This window comes from Amblyomma mixtum, chromosome 3 (assembly GCF_055824585.1).
Source record: "Amblyomma mixtum isolate Tamu chromosome 3, ASM5582458v1, whole genome shotgun sequence".
In the NCBI taxonomy this organism is placed as follows: Eukaryota; Metazoa; Arthropoda; class Arachnida; order Ixodida; family Ixodidae; genus Amblyomma; species Amblyomma mixtum.
In genome coordinates this window covers 163,359,301-163,375,877 of record NC_143014.1, presented here as the reverse complement: position 1 = coordinate 163,375,877, position 16,577 = coordinate 163,359,301, and the positions used below count along the sequence as shown (strand labels likewise).

At 47.9% G+C, this 16,577-nt stretch overlaps 1 long non-coding RNA gene across 1 annotated transcript in view; it reads right to left on the bottom strand.

Annotated features, from left to right (window-relative positions):
* The window catches only part of LOC149352582 (uncharacterized), a 34,596-nt gene extending 32,280 nt beyond the window's left edge, over positions 1-2,316 (bottom strand). The window contains exon 1 of the long non-coding RNA XR_016289538.1: positions 2,212-2,316. This is a non-coding gene — a long non-coding RNA (uncharacterized LOC149352582). The remainder of the gene's footprint in view (positions 1-2,211) is intronic.
* Positions 2,317-16,577: the final 14,261 nt, after the last annotated feature.

Here is a 16,577-nt window from a genome sequence, read left to right as displayed (position 1 = left end):
GTGCTTGTTGCTCTTGCACTGCTGAAAAGGGGGACTTAGCAGGGCAGGGACCACAGCTACTTACCATACACGAAGATGGGGGAAAAAAAGCAGTAGCGGCCAAATTCCCGAACATAAAATGCAACGACAAGCACAATAAGCAACACGAAAGGATAAAAATAAACATTTAAGGGGAATTCCACAAACTACTCAGTGGCTTTCAGTGGATACGAGCTTTCCCCTGGCCTAGTATTCGTCTTCTCTGGGCTGAAATGCTTGGGAAATTTGGGTGCTGACCCCGCCTCGCGCAGACCAAACGCTTTATAGCCATCTTTGGCCAAGCTGCATTGCGCCATTAAGATCGAATAATCGTCATCATCTCGAGCCAATTGAAATGGGCGCCTTGTTGAAGGCTGCTGAAAAGACCATGAAGATGGCGTCTGTGTGATTCCCGTTAGTTAATGACAGCAAAATCGTGGGTAAATTCGACTTGTTGCGTGCATGCAGAATAACCTATCTCGAATCCATTATGAAATTTACCCAGTACAATATGATTGGCTAAATGTTCTGAAATACGGTTACGCATTAGTATAAGCTCGAACATTTTACAAAACCTTTGATATGAAAGCGGATATAAGGGTTAATATTCTTTTCTTACTATTTTTATGCAGCGACTTGATCCTCGCGGCTTCCCAGTTCCACGGAATGTGTTCTTCATGCAGTGAAATTTGAAAACAAAATATTTAAGCATTTAGTTCCCTATCCAGCGTACTTACAAGAACTGCATATGGAACTTCATCATGGCCACCAGACTGAAATATTTACATCCGATTTTAGCATCTTTAAGAACCCTTGTTCACTGTTTGCAGCATCAGTGCATCGGTGGTAGACTTTATTTTTTTGTTTTATTATTTACATAATACTGCAGACCTCATGTGGTCCAAGCAGGAAGGGCAGATAAGACTTGAAGGGTAATTCGGCAAATGCTCACTGTCCTTGGTGAGAACAAATCTAAAGTGTTTGATAAATGCCTTGATCGCTGTGTGCCCCACTGTGATCGAGTGCTCGGCCGCGGCCTGCCGATAACGTGTCTGCGAATCTTCCTTTTCACAGTTGTTCGCTCAAAAAGCGGCTGGTTGTCTGGAACGTTTAATATTCAAGACAAGTATCGATTAAAATATCAAGAACTGCATTCACGAAAACACGCTCAGTGAAAGAAATGCGGGCAGAAAGACTATAGAAGCCAGCTCCAATATACCTCCCCCATCTGCATCTCTCAAAGATTGCAGAGACTGCGAAATCTGTTTAATGGATAGTATTTGAAATGCGTGGAATAAGAACGCCAAAGCGGTCAAGAGGGCGGTGTACAAGTAGCGTCTCCTGTTCATTAACTCTGATAAACTAGCGACGGTAACACGCGGATGACATTCAGTTTACATAGTTACTCGCGTTTGGCCTCCGTGTGGCAGTCAGGGTGACAGTAACTCTGCACAAAAGTAGTACAGACAGCTGCCGAAAGGTGCACTTCTCTTCCACCCCAGCAAGAAGCCGTGCCTCGTTTCCGTGTAACGAAGCGTCCATGTGCAGCGACTGACGGTGTGTTGCTGCACAGTGCTGGTGAGAGCGGCCGGGGCATCTCTGCAGCAGACGCGTAGCAAGGCTGGATGGTGAGACTGCTGGTAATACATGTTCAAAATGGTTGCAGCCAGACAAAAAAGACGCACACATGACAGAGAATAGCGCAGGACAATAACTGTACTTACAACCGAAATTTTTATTGACAACAGACAGACAGCCGAGTAACAGCCACGCATGCGCCAAGCCAGGAAAAGATAAATCTACGCATGATAATTGAAAAACAAAATTTGATTTTTTTTCAATTGCTATTTTTTTTTTTTTCAATTATCGTATGTAGATCTAGCTTCTCCTAGGTTGATGCATGCGTGACTGTTGCTTGGCAGTCTGTTTTCAATAAAAAAATTCAGTTTTAAGTCCAGCCGCTGCCATGCGCTATTCTCTGTGGTGCGTGCGTCCTTTTTGGCTAGTTGTAACTCTTCTGAACTGCAGCATCCGTGGCGTTACTGCCGCCTCCTACAGTATAAAATTAAAACAAAAACGCCAGACAGGCCCGCTAAAGGCGGCTGCCACTCTCGCTGTTTGGAACGAAACACAGGAGTAGTTGTTCCCACATGATGGGCACAGTTCAGGAATTTGCGTCCCCTCCTTCCTCACCGTTGTGGCTGTCTCACTTCCGGCCTTAATCCGTTATACTGGCCCTCCGGGCAATTCCATTACCCGGAGAGAGTCGGTGCGCTCTGTTTGCTTCGGGAACTGGTCGAGCGGCTGTGCAGTCTTCTCTGCGCTGGGAGACAGTGGTTGGGAGAGAGTTATTGGGAGAGGAGGTGCAGCGGGCGGGCAGACAAAACAAAGGTGAAACGGCGCCGGTTTCGCATGCAACAAACATGTTTTGCTCATCAATCATGCGCGGATGAGGCCCGGCTGTCCCGCCGTCGAGCTGGAACGAGCGAGGCACGCTTTCTGCGCGCGACACGCAAGCGCCGTACCGGTCGGTACCGGCTTTTTCCGAGCTCCAATCGCGTAGTTAAAGCAAGACACGCGCAGTCCTGAGATGCGAGCGGGGTGTGACACAGCCTGACTACATACATACGCGTAGAATAAAGTACAGCCAAAAGCTATCATAGACTTGAAAAAAAAAAAGGAGGGGGGAGTCAAATTAACACCAGTTCGGCTGTCGAGGGTATGCAGAGATTTTGGGTGGTTGGAAAGCCGCTGGGCTTGCATACAGGTGTGGCCCGTTAATATGGACGATTCTAATTATGAACAGTTTTTCTGGCAACCAAACTTTCTCTCTCTACATTTGCGCCTCGATGATGTGGACACTCGCTGTTCGGACACTGTGAAAAGATTCACATCCCACTGTTACCCCTGAACTTTGACCGCGTTAACACGGTCAGTGAAGACGAAAAAAAAAAAAAAAGAAGCGGGAACAGCGGCCCTAACGAGATACTATGATATAGATAGGAAGGGCAGCTAAAGCTGTTTTCAGCGAAGCAGAAAGGTTCAAATACGCATTGAGTGCCATAGTGAAGGGCTCCGGAAATTTCTAACCCCAGGTGGTCGAAATTTCCGGAGCCCTTCACTACGGCGTCCCTCATAGCCTGAGTTGCTTTGGGACGTTAAACCCCAATAAACCAAACCAAACCAACCAATAAAATGTCTTCGTTGCACGGAACGCACTTCCTCTACTCGTCGCATTGCGCGCATGTGCTCTGGCCCATCAGCCCGCAGGTTGTCAGGCGCGCTGACTCGTCCTGCCCATCCGGTTGCTCGCCGCCAAAACGCTTCTCTCTCTGGTGTCAGATTGACCGCCAGAGAGGCGCCGCTGAGCTGTTCGGTGATTCGAGTCTGGCGTGCGCTGGTCGTAGTATATACTCCAAGACTTTATACCGCTACCCGCTGCCACAACTTCCCTGAACTCTATGCCGATGTTGCGCGCTGTCTCTTCTACTGTCCTGTCACTGTTCAGTCCCCTTTCTACCGCCCTCCCTCATCCCCAGTCCTCTACTGGCATAACGGGGCTGGCTTCTTCTCGTGAAGAGGAACAGCTCGGCCTGGTGCGGCAGGCGAAGCACATTTTAAGTACACGATTTGTTCTCTGAAATAAAGTTAGTTAGTTAGTTAGTTAGTTTATGGGGTTTAACGTCCCAAAGCGACTGAGGCTATGAGAGACGCCGTAGTGAAGGGCTCCGGAAATTTCGACCACCTGGGGTTCTTTAACGTGCACTGACATCGCACAGTACACGGGCCTCTAGAATTTCTCCTCCAAAGAAATTCCAGCCGCCGCGGCCGGGATCGAACCCGCGTCTTTCGGGTCTGCAGCCGAGCACCATAGCCACTGAGCCACCGCGGCGGCCTGAAATAAAGTGCTTTCCTGCTACTGCCACCTTGGACGGAATTACTTTTAATGTTTCTGGCTCTACATGTTTCATCCTTATATATGTCCTGCAATTATCCGAAACGAACTGAACTTAAACTAGACAGAGACAAATATGATGTTCCTGCTTTCAGCGATTAAGCTCCCGAAAAACAGGAAATGCCGAAAAGAACCGGAAATGTCACTTTTAAATATAGGGTGAAATTGTGTCCTCTGCAGCGAGCACTTTTTCCGGAAGAAAAAAGTAAAGGAGAAGAGGTACTATTTCCGAAAGCCGAAGTTGTGGTGGTGATCTGCCTGCACATATCCGAACTTTATTCTAGCTGTTTGCTTCGATCGGGGCGCGCGATGAGCGCTACGACGCACATGCGTTGAGTTCCTCCTTCTAGCCTCAGAGAGCAATTGATACAAGCAGTAAATACGTTTTAAAAGCAACCGGCAAGGCCTTGCTGTGCATTGCACGAGGACATTTCACGCCCTTCTCTGCTGCGTTATAGCCGTGCGTCGTATCAATGGCATGAATATGCCTTGAAGGATGTCTTCATTTCTCGGATGAGCAACAACAATAATTCTTCAAAAGTTAGCAAGTGCACTGAAGCTCGTTCTCTAAAAAACTTACTTCACATATACCAGAGCCTGTTTTAAAAAACCCATTTGCTTGTCAACTTCATTCGTGCTTAACCCGGTGGCGCCATTCTTTAGCCGGCTGTGTGAAATTAGCCGTTGGCTTCTTATATCGTTCGAACCACGGACAAGACACCATTATTCATGGTCGCCTACCACGGCGAATGGCTGCGTTTAATGGCATCTCACGGCAAAAAAAAAAAAAAAAAGATATTTTCTAATACTCTGAAAGCTACAAAGGCCGTATACGTAAGCAGAACATGCATCGAACTCTACAAGGGCGTGACCAAATCCGTCTTGTTTGGCTCCTAATGGGTATGGAGTGGACACTGAGCGGCTATGCTCCGGAAGAAGTTCCTTTCACACAGCCCCGCCGTGGTGGCTCACTGGTTACAGCGCTCGGCTGCTGACCCGAAAGAAGCGGGTTCGATCCCGGCTGCGGCGGCCGAATTTCGATGGAGGCGATATTCTAGAGGCCCGTGTACTGTGCGATGTCAGTGCCCGTTAAAGAACCCCAGGTGGTCGGTATAATCCGGAGCCCCTCATTCCTCACAGCCTGAGTCGCTTTGGTACGTTAAACCCTAATAAATCAAACCTTTCACACAACGCCTGTGTTCTTGATGTTGGGGCGTTTTTATTATTAACACCCAAGCGGTGTGCGCCAGCCCGTTCTGTATATATGGCGAAGCGCGCGGGGCGCTCTTACTATTTCTTTTTTCCTTTTAGGCAGCCCAACGCAATAATGTCGGGGTGCGCCGTTGACACAAACGCATTCTCTTCCGCCTCGTCAGGCATGAAGCATGAAACATTTGCGGCAAAAATTTGCGGGAAAATGCCACGCAGAAAGCTGTAAAAACAGCTCTAGTAGTCAGCTGCCACGAAGGCAATACTGTGGTTAAAATTTAACCCAGGTTAAAGAGGGACACTACATCGCTAGTAAGCACGCCTATAGTCTCTCCCTGGCCTTCTCCATGGAGGGTCCACCATATTTGCAAAGAGGACAGAAACATATGCCTCGCTACACGACGAATTCGCGTTCGTTCGCTATAGCTGCGCGTCGAGATAGCGAAAAACATGACGCTTTCGCTTTGTCTCATCGCTACAACGCCACACAGTTTGCACGATAAAGTGGAGGCGTTTCATATACACTGTATTTCGATCTCGCGTGGAAGGAAGTCTCATGAATATGGCAAGTACAGTCCCCCCAGAAGCATGACGTCAGAAGAAGCGCTCAAGAGCCATTGAAGGAACTTAATTCGTACAACTTTTGTTCTAAGTAAAAATTTATTGCCCCGATTTTGGGGCTGTGGTTACGTTTGTTTGGCGGGAAATTAAAGACGCGGTTGTTGCCGAGAAAATTCCATTTAAAAATTGAGGTTTCTTTTCCTGCCACTCGATTCAATGACGTGACGTCAATAACGAAAAGAACTGCGTGATTACTGTTTGAAACTTGATGGCGGTGTAGACTATAACCTTTGAGATATGCGTGAAAAATCCGCTCTTCATGTCGCTGCAACTTGCATGGGGAAACGGCCGGTGGCGGCGATACGTGTATTTAATTTTTTGTTTACCTTTTTAGCTGATAAAAGCCTGTTTTAGGTGAAAGTTGCCTCTTTTCCATTAGAATGCGTGGTTTATTGATGCACAGCAACTTTAATTCGTCTTCAATGCCATTTTAAAATGGCGAGAAATTTCACGCCCACGTCTTCTAGTTCCGTGAATATCATGTAAATTTTGCCGGAGACTGAACTGTTATTTGTACATTGTGTGGTCTAATATGCCTGAAATGTTGTTTGAATACGATGAGCTCAGATTTAAATAAGCGGCGTAATAAATAAAACTTAATCTTATGTAGTTGTTGCTCTGAGTGTTTCCGTGTGCAAAATTTTATTGCTTACTAACTACCGTGTGGCCAATGGCTACAATTGTTGTTTATAGACGTGATTGCCGTAGACATCTGACGGCAGGAGAGAGCGAAAGAGAGAGAAAAAAAAAACTTCTTCATTAAAACATGAAGTCTGATGCTCTGAAGCATGGGGCAGCTCTGACTGGTTTGTGCGGAGATGCTGAAATGGGGCAATGAGCCAGGTCTTCCGCGAAATATTGAGGTTTCAAGCTGTGATTAGAGCCAGGTACTAGATGACGATGGGTTGGATGCGTGGCCGCTTCCTGAATTGGTGAGTGCTATCAGAATATCGCCGAAGTGTGACGAGTATTGGCGCCACTGTCAATATCAAGTGGTACGCGTGACACTGTTCTTGTTCGCTATCCTGAATCTGTTGTCTAGAAAAAAAAAAAAGGAAAATAAGCGAACTTATTATTTCGCACAGTTGTACTTCTTGTATTTTATGTAATGCACTGAAATGAAACTCAGGTGCGCGAAAGACGAAACAAAATGCGATGAGCTTTGATTCAAAGTTGGTGTTCGTTGGTAATTCGTTGGTCATCTGCACTCTGTTCAGGTGTTTGAAGCAGGGGGAGAAAGCGAGGAGGTCGCCCCTCCAACATTTCTCTACAGGGAATAGTAGCACCCCTTTCCCCCCTCTCCAACTGTTTGCACTCATATAAAAATTATAGCATATGCTTCAATTCTAGGTCGGAACCAATGTAAAGCACAACATAGCTGAACTAGTTGGCTTCGAAGCCATTCTTAAAAGTTGCCATTCTTAAATGACTGACCCCTGTTCATGAGCATGATTACCAGAATTAGAACAGAGTGTGCGCAAACTTAATGCCGTCGATCACTCGTATCGTGTACATGCTTATAAAGCTGCTCACTTAATTTCCAGTTTTGGATGCATTAAACAAATACACTTCTCAAAAGTATGAAAATGATAATAAAAATAAAATTTATTAATGTCCCAAAATAAACACTCAGTCGTTAAATAAATTAAAAAAAACACACTCGAAGTCTTGCTCACTCACTAAAAAAAAATTCCGGAGTCCCTGACACTGCTGATACTGCTCTTCCAATGCCTCTTGCCTCTATTCTCTGGTGCCTCAAAAGTTGCTTCCGGAAGGGGGCGGTTGCGGCGCGAGTCCTTCCGAACCAAGTAGCCAGGAGAAGATCTTAAAAAAGAAAGAAAAGAGGCGTTGTAAAAATTCCTAAATTTGCAGCACATGTGCGCTTAATTTCTTCGCGTGGTATACACAGCAAAGGATGGCCTCGCGAATCGGGGGAGTTAAGGATGTAACTGTGCATTTTAAGGTCCAACAAAATTTTGGAAAGAAATATTTTTATAATATTGCTAATATTTATTTCTAAATTGTGGTTACTGATATACTGAGCTCTTCGTAGGTTACCTAGTTCGAACGTCATTCACGAGAAAAGGCAAGCAGGAAAATGGACGGGGGGACACCGCGTTGAAATGAATGAAATGCGAACGGGATAGGCCAAGCGCGAATGCAAAACTCAACAACAACAGAAAAAGAACTGAAGGAGAAGAAACACAAACGTGGCTCTTCATCACTTTCGAAGAGCGGTCAACCCATTCTCAAACTTTCAAAATGATAATCAACAGCACAAATATCGAGCCTCCCTCTACTATAGAATCTTCTCGCTTCGCTCTTCCCGTATGAACTGACCCGTTCACGTCGACTTTTATTACCGGCAGTCCACAGCGCTGCAACAAAGCATACGTTACCGACTGCTATCTGATGCGACTTCATAATTGCCTTCATTGGATTGCCCCCGCGTTCAACACACAGGGAACTTCTACTCTAAATGCAGTGATGTGCAGCGACGACGACCTTCAGGAAGCTTTGGCTCGCGTGTATCGAACAAAGGGTCACATACGGTAAAGGACCTTCGTACGCATGCCCTGGCCATGGTCGATCCGAGCATCCGCGAGTTGGCCAGTCAAGACAGGCTGGTCCTTTTTGCGGTACGTGGCTCTGTTTTTTCTTGCCGCTACATCCTCGTCTTTTCGCGCTTTTTTTTTTTCGAAATTTCCAACATGAATCAACTAGACCTCCAGAAAATACTTCATGACAGGAAGCGAGACGGTTGCAAAGGCCTCGCAGCCTCTCGCCAAATAATCCCACTTAGGGGTGTGCGAATATTCAAAATTTTCGAATATAATTTGAATATTATATTTTTAGTATTCGTATTCGATTCGAAATCTAAGTATTCGTGTTGTCTCGAATATTCGACCCGACGCGAATATTCGTATCTAGCCGAATATTCATTGTGAGCACCGGCGTTCATTTCGGTCCGCAAGCCTTATCGACAAAGACATAACAACAAGTCGGCGCCCAGAGCAATGCGCATGGACCTCCAAGGGCCATGCCGTAGCTGACTGCGCTGGTGAGCTTCTTTGTGGCTATACCTGCGAAGCTGATATAGTCAGAGCTGTGCACGAAGCACCTCGCAATACGTGCCAGGTCAGTGCCAAGTGAGAGGGCCTTTTCTGTGGCTGGAGGAGTCGTTTCAGCTAGAAGGGAACTACTGCTGCCTGACCATGTGGAGCAGCGGGTTTTCCTTCACGACAACCTTTTATGTTCATCCCAGCAACGCGCGTTCGTGCTGATGGCAAGCTAGCCTTAATCAATGCTGTGTGCCAGCCATCTTCTCTGATATTTCCACTCTTCTCAGAATAATGTTCGAGACTGATACTTTTTGTGCAGCCACACACACCTTTTGTGTTCATTTAATCATCGATAGTTGAACTGTGATGTTCTTGGGTGCTCAAATAAATATTTTGTAGTGGTTAAATGCGTCTGTCCTTGATTATTCGATATTCGATTCGATATTCGGAGCCAAGTATTCGTATTCGATTCGGATTCGAAGAATTTGATATTCGCACACCCCTAATCCCACTTTACTAAATGTCTTGTGAATTCAGCACATCATTTTATTTACGGTGAAATGCCGAGCCTTGGTATCGCAGGGCCGCTCCGGAAGGCTTGCCCGCCGTGCACGCATTTCATTGCGGACTTCGCCCTGCTGTGTATAGCGCACCCAATTCCTCGTGAAGTGTAGGCGAAAAGAGCCGGCGAAGTAGGTGTAACGAGGGAAAGCGTCGCACATGTAGCTGAGTTTGTGGCAAGCCAAAGGGCAGAAGTCGCAAGCAGAGTTGTGCTCGAGCGGAAGGAAAGGTGACCTGTTTCTCAGACCACGCAAAACCCGCGCTCCCGCCCACACGTGTTGATCCAGCTCCCGCGCTTTGGCATTCAGCGCGCGTGGACAGTATACGCGCGGCAAAATTACTCCCCGGCGCTCACTAATTCGGCAGTGTTTATACGCACTTGTGCAGACCGGGGCACATCAAAGCGGTTTTATCTCCCGACGAAGCGCTCCGGCGGAACAGCGGTCCTTTTTATGCTCCCCGGCAATTCTAATTATAGGCCCGAGAGTCCCGACGTCCACGGGGCTCCGTAATTAGGTTCTCGGCGCGGACAGTCGCTTTGAAGTCGATCGAGGCTGCGCAAATATTGAGGCGGCCGGTCCCATTGGCAGCGGCGGAAGGTCCGAGCAGGGATGACGAGTGTTGTCGTCGGGAGAGGACGCTGCTAGTATCGTGCACGGACAGCCGCGCGCGGGAGTAAACCCGCGCGATTCTGGGGCGAGCATGCGCACCTCGACGCCCTGCGTATCGATCGCCCGAGTGGACTGTGTGTGCGTGTGTGTGTGCGCGCGCGCGTGTGTGTGTCAAGGCTGCGCGTGGACACAAAGAAAGACGCAGGCCTTTGTCTGTCGTCGTCGGTTCCTCGGTGGAAGGCGTCGCGCGCGCGCGAGCATCCATTTCTCAGCGCCGCTTATTCTGCCCGCGCTATAAAGGTGGCTCTTTTTTAGTCCTCCGCTAAGATGCGGCAGGTCTTGATCGATCCAATATACAGCGCGCCGTCAACGTTGTGTGCCTCGGCAGTACTACCCCACGGCGAGAGACGTGGTTGTTTTGGAGCCACTCACGGACGGCTCGGCCTGCGTTGGGAACAGCGATGGCCTCTCTCGTGAGAAACCTGTAGCAGTGATGCATTGCATGCCATAACCCAAAATATCCTTAGGTTCGTTCCAAAAAACCCTATTTCGCGCACCCTTTTTCCATGCAGAAGATTTAGAACTCTGTCAATTTGAAAAAAGTGAAACGATTCCCGCTCTTAAAGTCACTTGAAACTCCGTAAAAATTCCCTTTTAGCCAAAATCTATACCTGAAATTCTCAGGAAAGAGAAAAATTCCCCGAACGGAACGTCACTGACCTGCAGGTTAAAAAAAAAAATCAGGCCAGCTTCTATCGTCACTCGTTAGGTGCGGCTATTGGAGACACAGTATACATTTTCATTATTAATAAAGTTTTTTTTTTTTACGAGCCAATTGAAGCAAGAGGTACGCCGCAGTGGAGGGCTACAGAATAATTTCTACCAACTGGTGTTCTTTTAACGTTAACCAAAACCTCAGCACGCGGGCATTTTGCGCCACTTAGCACCCATGATATGCGGCAGGCACTGTTCGGCCCCGTGGTGCCTCATGAACTTGGGCTGAACGGCTCAACGCCCAAATCACTTAGCCGCCGTGACGGGCTAACCCGCATTTTGTACCAAGTGGCTAGCGCACCAGCGCAGAACGTGTCAGACAGCGCTCTTGTGGAACCGGGCGATCATCGAGCGATCGGCGCACTCCCAGCGATGCCGGCACTCAGCTGCTCTGCCGGAGTGCGCCATCGATCCCGAATGGGCCGATTCGGCTGTGTGCCGGGCCATCACCCAGGATGTGGTCGTAGAGTGGGAGCCCCGGTTCCCTTTCGAGCACTGCGTTCCGTTCGTCGGGTCAAGGACCGGCGGTGTTTGTCTCATTTTTCCCACTTTGGAGCGCCTATGCGACAAAGGGTGTCACGTGCGCTCCACGTGCGTTGCTCGATCGTCGCTTGCGAGTCCCTGAACAAGCACGAAATGCGCCTCTTCTCTCCCTTTTCCTGCCTTCCCCCAAATCCGTTCATATTCCTGCCGGCGGTCGCGCCGAGCGTTTACAACGCGCGCCACGCGACCGACAGCAGCCTTCGATGTTCACTGTACCCTTGCGGGTTAGCGACCCGATCGTATTCGCTGCGCTGAGTACAGACTACTGCGTCGTACCACGGGCACACAAACGAAAAAAATTACGGCTCGGAGTATGTGAGCGTTCGTTATAAATGCGTCCGTTATAAGTGGGCTGGACTATAAATGCGTCTTCTGCTACTGGACACACCTCAACATAGCCACAAAGAGAAATAGAATCAGTTTTTACGAATAACAATAATTGCATAGAGTAGTCCTCAATGTTCCTTTAAGGTAAGTGCTTATTCAGGCGCGTTGTTGCGATAAATATAGCAATAAATCGCATGTTTTTGATGATACTTATGAAAAATGACATTAGTCAATGAAGCCGACGAAAGCATATTCAACATTGTTTTTAACAGTGATGCTGATCGCAGTGGGAAAATAATTGCCTGGCAGCTTTGTACGAGGATGATTTTTTTAACAGAAAGCAGAAGGGCAGACAATCACATGACGCCGGTGGGATCCGAACCCATGACCCCCGCAGCTCAAAGCTATACGGCTTTCTAACCATCGACCTTCGGATCGGTTATAATCTCTTCGGAGGCAATGCGGTTCTTTTTTTCATCTACTCTCCAATCAATTATCTTTCATAAAAAAAATGCTTACCAATAATCACATGAGTAATTTCCCATTTATGCAAAAAAAAAACATTCCCCTGTGCTTTCCTGGATTTCAGTGACTGTTGGCTTCCTTCATATGTGTGTATTAACGAGACGCTCTTTTCCCTACCCTTGTCTGCTCGTCTGCCTTCGAATATGTTCGCGTTGTGTAAAGCCTAACCTTGGGTGTGTTCACCAGCGCCACCCCAACGATAGCGGAGGACCTGGAACGTCCTGTAAGTAACACCGCAAGTGCCGTGTTCAACGTGCCACTTGCGGTATTAGACTATCGGTATTAGGCTTGCGGTATTAAGTTTAGGTTACAAGCAACACAAATACACTCGAAGGTAGATGGTTAGACGGCGGCCGCCGTATGTTGGTAAAGCGCTTTGCGCGACATGCGGATGTCTTGGGTTCGGATCCCACCGGTGGCATGTGATTCTTTATTCTCGTGCTTTATGTTAAATTATCGTCCATTAAAAAAATTACGCTGCTAATTTCCCACTGGAATCAAGACCCACCATTAAAAAAGAAAGAAAGAAAACGTCCCGCTACACTTTGGCATCCAAGACTCTTTGCTTATTTCATATGTATATCGAAACGAGTACCTCATTTCCCTAACCTTGCATGCTCATGATTTCCAGGAGAAATTCAAGCCAAATTTAACGATGGGATTGCCATGGAGTGGACTGACGTTGGTTTTTTTGCTTTGCGTCGTGTGTGGTGTAGATCCTCCGAAACTTAGGGCAGTGGTGTCATTTAAGCCCGCAGTCTAAGCACCAGACATTTGGCTTGCACCCAAAACTAAGGGCGCAATAGCTTCCGGCACTTCAACGAAGTAGGCGCAGACATTCTTTTCCTCTGTGAAAAAAAGCAACATATACGCCTCCAGATACTCAAGAGCCTTTTACGGGAAGCTTTATGAGAGCATATGAGCATTTATGAACGTGGCCTTGAAAACAGGAAAACAATTTAATTGTTATATGGGACAACACTTCAGCATAGTTGCCGAAAAAAAAACAGGCCCAAAGCCGAGGTGAGATCGTGAAACGTGGCACGAGGCCTAGTAATGAGATGCAGCAGCAACAATAAGACAAACTCTCGAGCGAACATTTATGCCGGCGCAGGCCGCGGATGTGGTTGCCTTCGCTCAGCGAATACGGGTGTAATTACACACTAGCGCCCACCCAAGCGCAGCCGCATGGCTACAAAGGAAATCTATGCCTCTTTCACAGAAACATCGTTGCTGAAGAAAAATTTGTCCTGGGGTGGGGTTCGAATCCCTACCCCCGCCTGTCCGGGGCAGTCGCCCTTCCGACTAAGGGAACCAGAACGGCACCGTATGCGTGGGTGCAAATGAGTAGTTATTGCTTTATTGCAAATCTACTCAACCTCTGGGAATTCTCCTCAACATTGGACCTGCTGTGTATGCGCTAAACGCGATTTCACTGGGACCAAACAGCACATCACTGACGCCTTCCCCCACGCCCAGAGACACAAAATTTTGGGAAGTGATGGTGTAAGACGTGTACCCCCAGCAGTTTTCGTTCGACGCGTAGGAAATGCGCATTTGGGAAAAAACAACAGTACTGTTCACAACCGCGCATTATGCAATTGGCGATCGTGATAATTGGCAGGTGCGACTGGTCAGCGTATCATCGCAACGCAGCCGCTAGCGACCGCTCTGCAAAGTTTTTCGGCGCAGAAGGTGTCTTCATGCTGCCGTTCTTATTCGCACAAAGTGGCTGAAACGGCCCAGTGATGACGTCTATAGAGGCAATAGGCCACAGAAAAAGAGTATCAGCTGTTTTCTAGCCATCGCAGTTCTGTTTAACCAGAGCAGCCATACTGAAAGCGTTCGTCCGCTGACACAATTTTTTTTTAACGAGTGCGGCACCCGGCTGCCACAACCTCACGCGTTCGTGACGATAACAAAAAAAAATCTAAGTCTACGTCGTATGCAACGTTTCTTTGCTTGCACACTGGCCAAACAACTAGGTGCATCGTGACAAAATAAATGCAATGCTGCAGGGCGGAGAGATGGTTCACTTGATACATGGTCACAGAACTCATTGAGCGGAAAGCACATAACAGAAATTTGGACATTATGAAAAAACAGCGCGGGAAAAAACGCAAGGACCAATAGACACGATGACACACGACCAGTTCGCCCAACTCGCTCTGCTTCTACAACAAAGATGAACAGGAAGTCCGATGTCATGCCGCTGGTTTCAACTATAGGGCGCTTCCTCTAGTACGTAGTGTTTTGCTTCGTGTTTGGCGCATTTTGACCTCAGTTGCCGCTGCACCACTGAAACACATCTGCTGCTTCTGTACTACTACCCACCCTCGTAGAGAGCAGTGCGTTGTCCCATGTTCTTTGTTTTTATGTCCTGTGCTTTCCGCTGGTTTTCTTTTGATGAAACAGGTTTGGTTTTGTTTGGTTTTATGGGGTTTAACGTCCCAAAGCGACTAAGGCTATGAGAGACGCCGTAGTGAAGGGCTCCGGAAATTTCGACCACCTGGGGTTCTTTAACGTGCACTGACATCGCACAGCACACGGGCCTCTAGAATTTCTCCTCCAAAGAAATTCTAGCCGCCGCGGCCGGGATCGCACCCGCGTCTTTTGGGCCAGCAGCCGAGCACCATAGCCACTGAGCCACCGCGGCGGCTGATGAAACAGGAAACAGCGTGTTGTACGGGACAAAGGGGAGGATCGACGGGACAGCGCCGCGCCTTGTCCCGTCTCACACTGTTTCTTGTTTATCGACCACGTATACAGCCAAGTACCCCAACGCCCTACTGAAGTGAAACAAACGGAAAAGTGAGTGAACTTCTTTCTTAAGGTCTAGTGTGTCTGTGTTCGCTAAAGCCAATCAAGATGGTCGGCAAATTGTTCACGGCAATACAACAGGTTTCGAAGGTTTCCGGCAGATAAGTGTGCAGAACGTTTACCACGGCACTTGTTCTCTTTGTTTATTGAAGTGTGTGTGTGTGTGAGGGGGAGTGGGGGGGGGGGGGGGGTGGAGTGGTACCATTTCGAGCAAATCTGTGTTGGTTTCGCGTATTTTTCCGGCAGTCGCATTAATCTCTGGCCATACGCTAAACCTAGTGCCTCACAGCACGTTACGGGATACGTCGATGGTAAACCACCGGCACATCTCTTTTCCACAAAGCACGCGTGTCGCTGACATTCGTTCATAGAACGGTCGCTGTTGAGAGTGAAAGAGAGAAAAGCCGAGCTCCAGCACACGTGTCTCAAGTATACACAGGATGGATTCTCAAGAACAGACTTTGCGCAACGCAAAACAACAGACAAGTGGGTGGGGACAACTCTACTCTTACAGGGAAGCTTTTCTCGTCCACACGCCCGTTGTTTTCAGTTTCCCAATGTCTGTTCGAGACAATCATGACCCAACTATAGTGGTCCGGAAAGAGTAGGCTACTTGAGATGCTGTATGGAAACTGTCCCCGAAGGAAGCGCCTGATTGTGTCTTCGTTGTCGCCTTGTTTGCTCTCGCCTTCGTCTCCTGTTGTGGTATCTGGGGGTCAGTTGACATCCGTTACAGCAGCAGAGCGTTACAGAGACATACGATGGCCTGTTTTCCTTTGTTAGCTTTCCGTCCTTTCCCCTCACCATCCACCCTTTGTGTCGCGCAAAAAGATAGCCGCCGCTGTCGAAGCACTTCACAAAAGAGGCCAACTATCGGGACTCTCCTCCTGGTGCCGAAATAGTAGACGCGACACGCAATCGAGGGGCTTCCGGTCCGCCTTCTCGTTGAGCGGTTGGGGTGCTTCTTCCTATCAACGCTTATCTTTTTCTACTCGCGGAGGTACACTCTGATTACTCACCACTGTTCGATAGCGGCTGGCATCTGCACAAAAAAAGCGGGTTTATTGGCAGAAACGACGCTATCTCCATTTTCCACCAAATTTTCCGCCTTCGTGGAAAATATTGCGACCAAACGTAAAACGGCACTTCAGTGGCGCACTTAGCCAATGCGTACATGTTACAAAATGCGCAAAAAAATTCAGGGGGCACTTTGACTGTCTAAAGTGGGTAGAGGCGGAAGCGTTTTCCGCACCACCTTCGCTGTTTCTGTGGCACTGGTGGCGTCACATATAATTGAGTACTAATTACTAAGTGATGACAAACCACTAATTAATGGTTAATTACTGATTAATGCCTGAATACTAATTAACTGCTAATTAATGACACTTAAGCTTCGCCTTTAGGAGTGGAACGCGACAGCGCGTTGTAGCGCTGCCAGGGAGTAGCGCTGCCAGGGAGTCCACGGAACGCCACCACCCGTTCGGCGCGATGCCTTACCCTTTGAACGCAACGCTTTTTGAGGAAAGGAAATGGCGCAGTAATTCTCTGTCA